The sequence below is a fragment of the Peromyscus maniculatus genome, chromosome 23 (genome assembly GCF_049852395.1).
Source record: "Peromyscus maniculatus bairdii isolate BWxNUB_F1_BW_parent chromosome 23, HU_Pman_BW_mat_3.1, whole genome shotgun sequence".
NCBI lineage: Eukaryota > Metazoa > Chordata > Mammalia > Rodentia > Cricetidae > Peromyscus > Peromyscus maniculatus.
The window spans coordinates 24583407-24595460 of NC_134874.1; the positions used below are offsets into that span (position 1 = coordinate 24583407).

Sequence of the window (12054 nt, forward strand, 5' to 3'; positions counted from 1 at the left end):
CCACCACGCTTCCAGTCGTGATGGCAATAGACAAAACTGCTGAACTGTAAGCCAGCCCCAGTTAAATGCAAGAATCCCAGCACAACTAACATTTGCTTTGCCTCCTTCCCACTTGTAAACCTGTAGAACTCGAACCAGAAGTCTCATTTACAATAAAAGGACAGACACTAGACCCTTGTTTAACTCTAATGGTTTCTGGCTTTATCTTATCAGAATATAAATCCATCCAAAAGACACCTCCCGCCCCCAAGAGCCATCCTATAACCACACTTACTAAAAAGAGAGAGGAAAGAATAGAAAGTTCCTTAGCAATTCTTTGAGATGTAGCTTGAGAGCCACCCGAATGGTAGACAAGTCTACTGCTTGTTCACCCATATAATTCTGACTTTCCCTTAAGAAACCCATCCCCGCACTTGGTAGAACCCATCTTTCCTGATCACCCATTTTTCCTTAACCCCTTTTGCTTAAAATCTTTATTAAATATGTCTTTGAATAAACTCAAATTCTGCTTCATATTGACTTACCTTGAAATTCTTTTCTGTGTGAAACCCAAGGATCTGATTTCATCTGAGTTGAGGTGCCTAAAAGATTATGGGAACTCCTCAGGCTGATTTGGGTGACCCTTCGGAGCTGTGCCTTGTCCCTGCAACTGCTGGCAGGTGCCGGTACCGAAACATATTGGAATATTATTTTATAGGGACTGCAGGGTGGTGGTGGTGGGGCGCAGGGGAGAAATTGGCATCTGTGCTGGGGAAACTGAGATAGGCATGGGCTAGCTTAGGTCAAATAGTCTTCTATGCTGTTGGACTCTGATCAGAATTTTCCAAGGTTGGGACCTTGTCAAATAGACAGGAGAACTCTTAGGCCTTTGATGGGTAGTGTATTCTTAGTTTGTTGGTTAAGTTTGGGATTTAGGGATGCATGCCAGATGGATAGACAAGGTCTTTACAAATTCTGACGGAGCAAAGGACAGTAAGGTTCAAGGTTCCCAGTGATAAGGGCTTCACATTTCAGGGAAGGCCCTGGAGGCACTCACTGCCTGGGGACCCAGGCTTGCTGGCTCCTCTGGCCACCTTTGTCCTAGCTGATTTTCGTCCATCAGAAATAAGGAGGATCATCTGCACTAATGGGATGAGCATCAGCTACCATGAAGTAAGAGGCACAAGAAATGATGAGGAAGGAGCCCTGGGGACAAGGATGCCTCTTTCTGAATTGTTCTTAATTAGCGGCGGAGGGACTCAGGGGACCCCCTCAGAGACCAGCTAACCGCCATTAACTCTGGCAAAGAAACATTGTCACCACTGCAGCCACACCTGATGCTTCTCCTTCAGTCCCTTTGAGACCCTTGTTTTCTTGACAGGTTGTGATTCGGTCACAGGCAGGGTGGGTGACAAAGGGAGTACTGTAAAATAATGCCCCCTAGCTAGGCTACAGCTGACAGACACCACACCATTCAAACTTGAAAGTTTTAGCAGACGTCCGGCCCGATTTAACGGAGAGACTGAGAGGAAACTGAAGCAGTCAGACTAATGATCATTTATTGAACACTTGTGAGGAGTTGGGAGTGTGTGTGTGTGTGTGTGTGTTGTAATCTTTGAAGCCCAAGTGGGATAATTGAAAGAGTGAGGTGAGATACTACATGCCAAATGGGGAGGGCTGTGTTAGCTGTTGTTTTTAACATCGTGATTGTCCTTTTTGTGGCCGTTACCCCTGCTTGATTCATTATGTTCCCAGCAAACAGTGCTACAGGGAAATGAGTGAGCAGTTCCCTGGGACCCCCCACCTTCCCTGATAATTCTACTTCCTGTCTCCTCCATGGGCCTTCTCACTGGCGCCCCTCCTGACGGAATTGATGGGGCAAGTGCATACCGGGAGTCTGCAGAAATAAAATAAAAGCAAGATGCAATGTCTTCCCTCCTGGAATTTATATCTATTGCCAGCCTCTGTAAAACATGCCTTCAGAGGAGGGGCTTGGTTTCACGAAGATGAATGAATGTCGGGATTGTTTTGACACAGATGTTAGATCACACATTCTCTAGCTGCTCCTCCTTTGCTCAGAAATCAGGCCACACACCCCTGCGGCTCTCTCTCAGGGCATACATGGAGCTGATAAACAAGGCATGCGGTGGCCTTGAGGTTCCTCTCTCCTTTTGCAGCTGTGAGTCCCTGCCCCATTCCCAGGCTCAAGACAACTTCAGATTTGAACTGTATTTAAAAAGACTTATTCTTTTCTAAATTATGTGTACCTGTGTGTGAGTATGTACCTGTGGGTATGGGGGCCTGTGGAGTCCAGAAGACAGCTTTGTATCCTCTAGAGCTGGAGTTTTAGGCAGCTGTAGGCTGCCCGGATGTGGGTGCTAGGAACTGAACTCAGGTCCTCTCCAAGAAGGATGGGAGTTCTCAGCAGCTGTGCCAGCCATTTCTGTAGCACAGAGATGTTTATCTAATGGCTCCTTGCCCTGTGACTTCTGGATATGTGGCATGCATGCTAGGTCATGTGACACAGAAGTCACCTTACTTTACCCTTGAAAACCAGAGAGTCAGAGACTCCATTTGCTCTTTGGAACCGAAGGGGATTGCATTAAGGGATACATTCTTTTCCTTCAGGACTCCTGTCACGCTATCGATGATGGCTGTCTTCCCTAATGAAAATCTTCCTCCAACTTGAGGCTCAGTCTCCCCCTTCAGGGCCCTACTGTTGCTGGTCGCGGTCATGGTACTGGAACTCTCCCCATGAATATCCCATACAAAGGTGGCGCACCCCAGCTGCTTTTCCATGGACCTGTAACATCCTTTATAAATCAGAGCAATGATGGTGCTCGCCACTCTCGATGGGTTCCTTTTCTTGATCAGTTAAAGAATTTAAAGACAGGACAAGCCCTCCAAGTAGAGCAAAGCCAAAGTTTATTTGCAAATATTATAGATGCTTCAAGCATATGAAGATGGACACTTGGAGATGAGTGCTGTTGTCTCTAAAGGCTTCTAGGGTTATTTTAGGGTTAGGGTGCCCTACTTGGTTACCTCTCCCCACCCCCTTTCTATGAGCCTACACAGGTACCTGTGAGCCCCATAAGTAGCAGTGACTGGGTCTCTGCTTTTGTACATGAGAACAAAAATAACTGTGGTGGATCCCAGCCTTGCTGCCCTGGTGTGGGAAACCCTGTTGTTTGTTTTGGGCTCCTCTTTGCAGTGTGACAGAGAGAGAGGGATGAGCAGAAGGAGACAGAGAGATAAAGAGAGACAGAGACAGACAGACAGAGATGACACAGAGAGAGAGCCACTACATGTCAGAGAACATGGTCTACTTCTTTCAAGGAAATGGAAATGTGTGGCCCTGGTTCTGCACGGGTTGGGGCAGTCATACCAAGAAAAAAAAACCTAACTGGCTTTTTTTCTAGCTCCCTCTGCCATCCTAGCAGCCCAGGAGTCAATAGGAATGAACACTTGTAGTTAGTTACTTAGAATATTGCAAGTTCTGCATAACATGTTGCAGGCTTAGCCCAGGCTAGCTTATGCATGGGGCCCAAAGTCAACTCATCACACTCAGACCTTGGAGGCTTTCTGTGATAAAAAGCTGACTTGAGGTAAGCTGTGACTGCCAATGACCTCCTCATTGCATAAGCGACCGCACTTAGATACATGCTCTTTGATGACTGCTTTCTACCCATTACTATAAAAACGTTTTAATAGTAGTCTCTGCTGTAAGCTCCACAGCAGTGGGCTTCATACTTTCCATTGCAGGCATTCCTTCTGCGAGGTTCCCAGCATAGCGGGATCTTTATTCGCTAGCTAAACATTGCCCCATGTACGCCTTCTTTTGCTGTCGACGGAGGCTTTAGTGTCCAAAGACACTCTTAACGTCCTGCGCAAGTTGAGCAGCAAGGGAATTTATTTTCAAAAATCTCAGAGCCGGGGATATAGCTCAGCAGGAGAATGTTTACCTAGTGTGCCAGAGATCCTGGGCTGATTCCTAGAACCTAAACAAAACCAAAATAGAGAAAACCCTAAACTCCAAATGAAATCCTGTATGGGGGGGTGTGGGGGGTGGTGAAGATACAGCTCAGTTGGAGAATGCTTACTCAGCCTGCACAAGGCTCTGGGTTCTATCCTTAGCAATACAGAGAGAAGGGGAGAGAGGAGAGAGAATCTCCCTGGGTGTGTTGAGAGAGAGAGAGAGAGAGACAGAGAGACAGACACAGACACAGAGAGACAGAGACAGAGAGACTATTGATACTTTATTCAACAACTAAAAACAATGTTCATATCACCTAATAAAATATCATCTAATAAATGTTAGAAAATCTACTACCACATTATTAGTGTACCCGGTAAAAATGAACAGGAAGATGGGCTGCATGAACTCTATGGGGTTATTCAACTTGACCCAGAAGTCCTGGCTCTGTGTGCAGGGAGATATGAGGGTTTTCACAGCCACATTTGGCATCTCCACTTCCCAGCTTCCCTCCCAACACTAAAACCCCAGGGCCTTGCCTGCCAGGGGATGCACCTGCCTCACAGAGCCTCTCCCGGGGAGTCAGCTGCTTCATGGAGTCTGTCCCAGGGAGGCACCTGTCTCACAGAGCCTCTCCCAGGGAGTCACTTGCCTCAAAGTCCCTCCCAGGCAATTTTCCGTTGACATGACTGGGAATTGCCTGCCTTATGGCTTTTGTCCTTTTCTGGTTACCTACTCCCCACAGTAATGATTCTGTTTTCCTGAGTGAATTTAATTGCAAAACAGTAATTGCCCAAGCTGGTGTTAGAGAACGATTTTGTTAGCTCATGGGGACCTTCTCCTCATTAAGAGTTACTGCCCTCTCAATCCCATTTAAGGTCAGAATCTTACCAGCAGTTCCACGGGCCAGTTCCCAGCTCCTTGCATCAATGACTTTTTCCATTGCTATAATCTATGCCTGACAGGAAACAACTCAATGAAGGAAGAGTTTGCTTCTCTTCATTGTTTAAGAAAGGATCCAGTCCAGTAGCAGGGAAGGCATGTCAATGACGTCACGAGGAGGCTGGTCACATTGCATTCACATCCAGGGATCAGACCACAGAGAACAAGCTGGGACAGGCTACTGTAAAAGCTCAAGGCACACCTCTGAGTGACCCATGTCCTCCAATAAAGTTTCATTTCATAGAGGTGCCATGATCTCCCCCAACCAGCTGGGGACCAAGTGTTGAGACACATGAGTCTGGGGTTGGGCATTTACCATTCAAACCACCACGCCCCTTACTGGGGAAAGGGGTGGCCCAGAGACTTAGGAGATCTGGTGTTTCTGATGATGTCTTATTTCAAAAAGGTGCTGAGCTGATATCTTGGAAGATTCATGAGGGACTCAGAAGAACCACAGAGACCAAGGTTATGTAGATTTGAGTCCTCAAACAGACTCTAGCCATCAGGCTGGGACCTCTAGTGACTAGGCTTTGTTGTTGTTGTTGTTATGAAGTCTGTTATTTTATATTTCTGATCTGTTTCTATTAGAACATCAAATTTACTATACAATTTGATGTGTGACTTGAATGAGTCTCCTAGAAAGCTCATGTGTTAGAAACTTAGTCCTTTAAGCCTTACGGCGATGACATTTGAAGGTGGGGACTTTGGAGGTTGACAGTTATACGAGTTCATGAGGGGGTATCTCCTTGATGGTGTTGGTGGCTTCATCAGAAGAGCGACCTGATCCAAAGGCTTTCTCTGCCATCCCGTGTGATGCTTCCCACCATAATATATGACAATGGGAATTGAACACCACGCTCCTATAGGGTGCATTGCACATTCACACTTTAACACCTCTTCCTGGGGACACGTGGAGACCAGAAAAGGTGAGGTGGGGGTGGGGTCAGAAAGTTTAACTGCCCTCAAACCAAAGCAGATTTTGTGAAAAGAGGCCCCAGTGACAAGAGTGGTTCTGTATTATTATTATTATTATTATTATTATTAGTGTATGGATGTTTTACCTGCATGTACACCTGTGTGCCATGTGAATGCCTAGTATCCTTGGAGGATAGAAGAGGACAACAGATCCCTTGGTACTGGAATTGCAGACAGTTGTGAGCCGCCATGTGGCTGCTGGGAATTGAACCCGGGTCCTCCGGAAGGGCAGCCAGTGCTCTCAACTGCTGAGCCACCTCTCCGGTCTCATAAGAAGGGTCCTTAAAGTTTCCCTTTGAATTCCCAGGAGGGATGAACAAACATAAGCAGTGGGATTCCTCCGTGGTTATCTCTTCCTGGACCTTCCTGGATCTGTGTAATGGGGAGGAGCGAGGAAGAGTCACCTTTTCCGACTTAAACCATAGAAAAAGATCATCATCAGAATGAGAACACACTTTCTGTAAGACATAAAGTACAGGTGGTCCCTTGCCAATATCAAGGATGACACTAACACACTTAAGCTGGCCAGATCACGAATAAGCAAGGGGCCTTCAACCCCCATCTTCCCTGGCTACTGGCACTCGCTTGCCTAGGCACTTATAGTTTATCTTAGGTTTGTTATGCAACTGTGCCCATGTGCAAGGCTGAAGGAGGAAATCTCTAGAGCCAGCAAGATGGGAATTTGGGGTGTGGTTACATTATGTATCTGAAGTACCCACCAATGGTGAAGGGAGGGGAGAAACTTGTGACTAGAGCTATAAAAAGCACTCCATCAGGGCATTGGTTATTTGCTCTTTGTTTTGGATTGGTCTACAGAAATGAAGGATAAACTGTTGCTCTCCCTGATGGCAGTGGAGATTTGTTATTGAGGAGTCAGGGTGTCGCTAGTGGACATGAGTGAGGTAAGTTGTGCGCTGTCTCTGACTTAAACCATGGAGAGACATGGCAATCAGGAGACAACAGCTGCTGTGCAGAGCTGTGCTGACCTTTGGCCCCATCTGTCAGTCACTTTTGCATCTTTGTGACCAACACATTGGATAGAAACAACTCATCAACTCAAGGGAGGGAAGGCCTATTCTGGCTCATGGTTTCGGAGGGTATCAGTTCACAGTGGCAGGGTTACTAAAGTTGGGGCTCATAGTCTGTACCCCAAGAAGTCACGTTCAGCCATTCATTCTTGAGAAGCCAATTAAAACAGCAGAATTAATAATAAAAGGCGGAACAAGAAGCTCTTATTCCATGTGGCTACAGTGGGAAGACGGACAGAAAGATCCGGGGACACCCTTTAAGTCCATCTTCAGGGTCATGTAGTGAGATTGAAGTTGAAACAGAGAGCTCAGGATGTGCACATCTGAACAGTCCTGGTCAAGGTGTAGGTCTGCCCACCACGGACACATCACCGTCTGGGCTTCAGTTCCATTCTATAGGAGGGTCTGAAAAGCTGTAAAATCTTTCCCCAGAGATAAGTTCCTCCTCTAGCTGGCAACTTTTTCTTTCCCAAACATGAGATTCCTGGAGAAATCATCCCTCCCTCCTTATTTCATTGTTTCAAGAGTCTGATGGTCAGATTGAGGGCATTGTGTCTCTTTAGAATGTCTTCATTTCTGCCAGGCAAGTCACAGCGGGGAGGCATGGTGGAGTGAGAGACCGAAGTGTGTGGGGAGCCTGGGAACGGGGGCATGCAGAAGGCAGAGTATTATGCTGACTGTTTCTGAGGAGACGTGAACAAATACATTCACCCCAGATGGGGCACCAGGAACAGACCAAAGGGTGACTCCACTAAAGTTCAGCTTGGTGAACCGGTGAACTTATTGGCCTTACTTCCAAGAGCATGGGGGAGGTGTTACTCACAGAGTGGGGCTGACCCTCAAACAGCTGCATTATTACTGCAAAGTCTGATTGTGGTGATGGGGTGGGACCTCATGGAAGCTGCACCACGGAGTACCAGTTCAGAGAACCTTCTACTTCCTGTTTAGCGTCCCCCAAGATCCCTTGTAGCCGGAGGGGGGGGGAGGGAAGGAGGGAGTAAAGGTTGGAATCCCAGGGGAGGGTCCTGTGACCCTCCCCTTCCCCCTTCTTCCAGGGGGTATCAACAGTCTAGTTACCATTCCCATAGACTTAACTATCACTGTTGTTCTGTTTAATTAGTGACCTCGGCTACCAGGCCAGGAGGATCACTACTACAAAATAGAGGCAAGTTCAAAGCCAGCCTGGGCTACATGGCCAGACCTTACTTCAAAAGCAAACAAGCATTTTAAAAATAACACAAAGCAACAAAACTCAGTGTGCGCGCGCACGTATGTGTGTGTGTGTATAGTTGTCACATCGCTGTGGGATCAGGAAACCGATAAAAGCTTGGCTGGCACTGGGGGCCAGATATCATCTTTTAGGAATCCTTCTTGAAAGACCTATTTTCACCTGTGACCCCCTCCCCAACCCCGCCCCGTTTCCTAAAGGTTCCACAGTCTCCCCAAATAGCACCACCAACTGGGAGCAAGCAAGCATTAAAACACAGAACTGTGGAGAGCATTTCAGACTCAAATCAGAACACAGGGGAGTCAGGAGATGCAAATCGGACTGGCCAGGTGGCTCAGCAGGTGAAGGTTCTTGCTGCCAAGACCCACACGGTGGAAGGAAGGAGAGGTCTGACTCTTTGCCAGTTGTCTCTGATCGTCACATGGGTGTGTCCATGCTCTCACACGTGCAAAGTAAACAAACAAACAAACAAATAAATGTAATAGAACATTAAAGGAAAAAAAAGAAATGCATTGCATTAGGGAGGCTTTAGTTTCAGATGAAGAGAGTAAGAGCATTTTAGTTCACCCAAGAGGCCATAAAGGAATCAAGGGTAGGGTAGGGAGGGCGGGAAGATAGATGAGAAAGTGGGGAAAAGGGCAAATGCAAAGTGTGTGTGTGTGTGTGTGTGTGTGTGTGTGTGTGTGTGTGTGTGTGTGGCAATGGGTGGGTGGACACGGAGTGCTAGGGTGAGGCTGAGGAGTGGCGATGAGCATGCGTGAGGTGATGACCCTCTGGGGATATCTTAGCTTGCTCACCTCTTTCCCCCTACCCCCCCGATAATGCTTAGCTGAAGCCAGCTTGGCTTTGCACCACCCATCAGCACTGGTGTGGGAGGATATAATGGAACATAACGAATGCATCAGACAGCCTGATGCTGAACTATCTGAACTCCTACATTGTGCTAGAGTGGGCAGATTTCAAGGTGTTTTTTTTTTTTTTGTCCAAAGAACAACCAGCTGTTCTCCCTCACAGAAAACAGACAAGATGAGGGCTTAGAAGGGAGAGAGGAGGATTTATTGAATTTGATGAAGGATTTCCTGGCTCTGAAAACACAAAGAGAAATAGGATCTTTGCAGTGGGATGTCTAGAAGGAATTGGAAATCTGTAAGGCTAAACAAAAGCACCCTGAGTGCTGTGGCTTAAATACTCTCTTGTGCAGGCACAGGGTACATTAATTATGGTCACTCGTCACTATGACAAAACGTCTGGTGGGAACATCTTAAGGGGAGAAGGTCTGCTTTGGCTTACGGTTTTAGAGGGATTTCTGTCCGCCATGGTGGAGAAGCATGGTGTCTGAAGCAGCTTTCTCTATGGTGGTGTAAAACTAACAGCATTGGGCCGGGCGGTGGTGGTGCACGCCTTTAATCCCAGCACTCGGGAGGCAGAGCCAGGCGGATCTCTGTGAGTTCGAGGCCAGGCTGGGCTACCAAGTGAGCTCCAGGAAAGGCGCAAAGCTACACAGAGAAACCCTGTCTCGAAAAACCAAAAAAATAAAAAAAATAAATAAAATAAAATAAATAAATAACAGCGTTGATGGTGGACATCTGGGGGCCCTGCTGAAGTCATTCCCTGGTACAGACAAAGAAGTGAATGACCAGAAAAGACAGAAGACCAAGCCACAGAGAAAGAGAAAAGTCACAGCTCTAAACTTGGGGGATGGGAGGGGCCTTAGGCTGGTTCCCTGGGTCCTCCTCTTTTCTCTATTGGACCTGTTTGGATACACTCCTTATACTTTCTTCATACATCCAACCCCCTCGCTCTTTCTTAACAGGGTCTCGTATAACTCAGGTTGGCCTCAAACTCACCATGTAGCCAAAGACGACCTTAGGATGTCTGATCCTCCTGCTTCCCCTTCCCATGTATTGGGATGACAGGGGTGTTGCTTCTGGTGAAACCTCTCGAAGCCTCTACGACAGGACTCTCCTCCTTGTTGTCCAGCTCTGCACTCATTGAAGCAGGTTAGACCAGAATGGCATCTCCCCATACTGGGGCCTACCCCTACCCCCGCAGCAACCATTTTATCATTTGTCCTGTGGTAATGTCAGAGACCGATCCTCTCTAGCTCTGTGGCCTGTCAGCTCCAGTCAGGTTGGATGAACGAAGAGCACAGTGACTTGCCTAGTCTGGCTGGCCAGTGAGCCCCAGCCATTCTCCCATCGCGACCCACTCCACAGTGTTGGGATTGTGAGCCTGTGCCACCTCAGCCGGCTTTTAAGTAGGCACCAGGGATCTGAATTCAGATCCTCAAGGTTGCGCAGAAAGTACTTTGCTTCCAGAATCATCTCCCCAGGCTCCCACATAACTTTTTTTTTTAAATAAATGATCTCAGATACTGTTGTAACTTATCTAGTGAGGGCCTAGTATATGATCCTGTAACCTCTTTCATCTCAGAGAAGCTGTGATTCTGGATAAGGGGCAAAAATCTGTTGCCTGTTTTACATCAGAAAAACACCTTCAGTCGTTTATATGTTTCAATTGTTTTCTCTCGGTGCCACGGCCACAGTAAACAGACATGAGGAAAATTGTTCTCCTCTTCATTCTCCTCTGGAAGAAAAGCTTCTAAGTGCCGGCCAGTGTGGAAAAATTCATCTGGGCTTTCTCCGTATTGTTCAACGAACAAAGAATAAATCTGGCTTTGTGGAAGATGAAATTTTCTTTTCTCAGGTGGCCCCTCGTGGTAGAGAGTACGGGAGGAAGGAAGGAACAGGGGGATGAGGCTGATCATCTATTTGCAGGGAAGGGTTGGAATCCCGCACACTGCCAAAGGAGAGGCATAGTGTGGGAGCCCAGCTCTGGATGAGTTCTGGCAGAGGCTGCTTGGAGGGCACATGGGTTCTTGAAGAATTAGGATGTGAGTGGCTAGGGAGAATGGCTTAATCAGCCAAGCACTTGCCTTGTATGTATGAGGGCCTCAGTTCAATCCCTAAGAACCCATGTTAATAAACAAAACCACCAACAAAAAAAGCATGGCTGGAGATGTAGAGGCAGAGGGATGGATTGCCTAGCATGCATTGCAAAAACAAACAAACAAACAAACAAACAGAAAAACAAAACACAAGGGGACAGTGAGATGGCTCAGCAGATAAAGATGCCTTTTGCCTGACCTGATGACCTGTGTCTACCCCAGGTTCTACACAGTGGAAGGAGAGAACCGACTCCCTAAAGTTATCCTCTGCCCTCCACATGCTCATGTGAGCACGTGCATGTGTGTGCACACATACGAAAGTATACACACAATGAATGAACTGGTGTAATAAAGGTAAGAAAATAAAAGACTATATTTCCAGGGATCATCTCTATAGTTCATTACTAGAAGTTTCTTTGACTGTGTAGAGTACCCGAGATCAAGAAGATGAGATGTAGTGTTCTCTCAAAAAGGAAAAAAAAAAAGCGAGCTATGCTAGCACACGCTTATAATTTCAGTGCTGTGGAGGTGAAGACAGGAGGCTATCTGGTGTCACTCACCAGCCTAGTTTACTTTGTGAGCTCCAGGTCAATGAGAGAACTTGTCTCACAAAATAAGGTAGATGGCATCCGAGAAGCAATAGGAAAGGTTGAATTCTAACTTCCACATGCAATTGCACACAACTGCCTGTTTACCTGGGTGCACACAAGCACACACATGTACATAAATGCACACGTGCGCACGCACACACACATACACACACACACACACACACATGCATCCACACACTTGGTCAAGAATTAAGATATTTGAAGGTGTTTTGTCAATTGTCTTTCTGTTACTATGACAAAACATCTGAGTAAAGCAACTTCAAAAAGGAAAAGGTTCCTGCAGCTCACAGCTTTGGTCCGTGGTCACTTCATCTCTTTGCTATGGGTGCATAGGAAGGTTGAACATCATGGCAGAATGGTTATGATAGAGT

General features: G+C 46.8%; 1 pseudogene; it reads left to right on the forward strand.

Moving 5' to 3' along the window:
* The first annotated feature begins 11438 nt into the window (after positions 1–11438).
* On the forward strand, positions 11439–11586 carry LOC121825540 (small nucleolar RNA U3; annotated as a pseudogene).
* Positions 11587–12054: the final 468 nt, after the last annotated feature.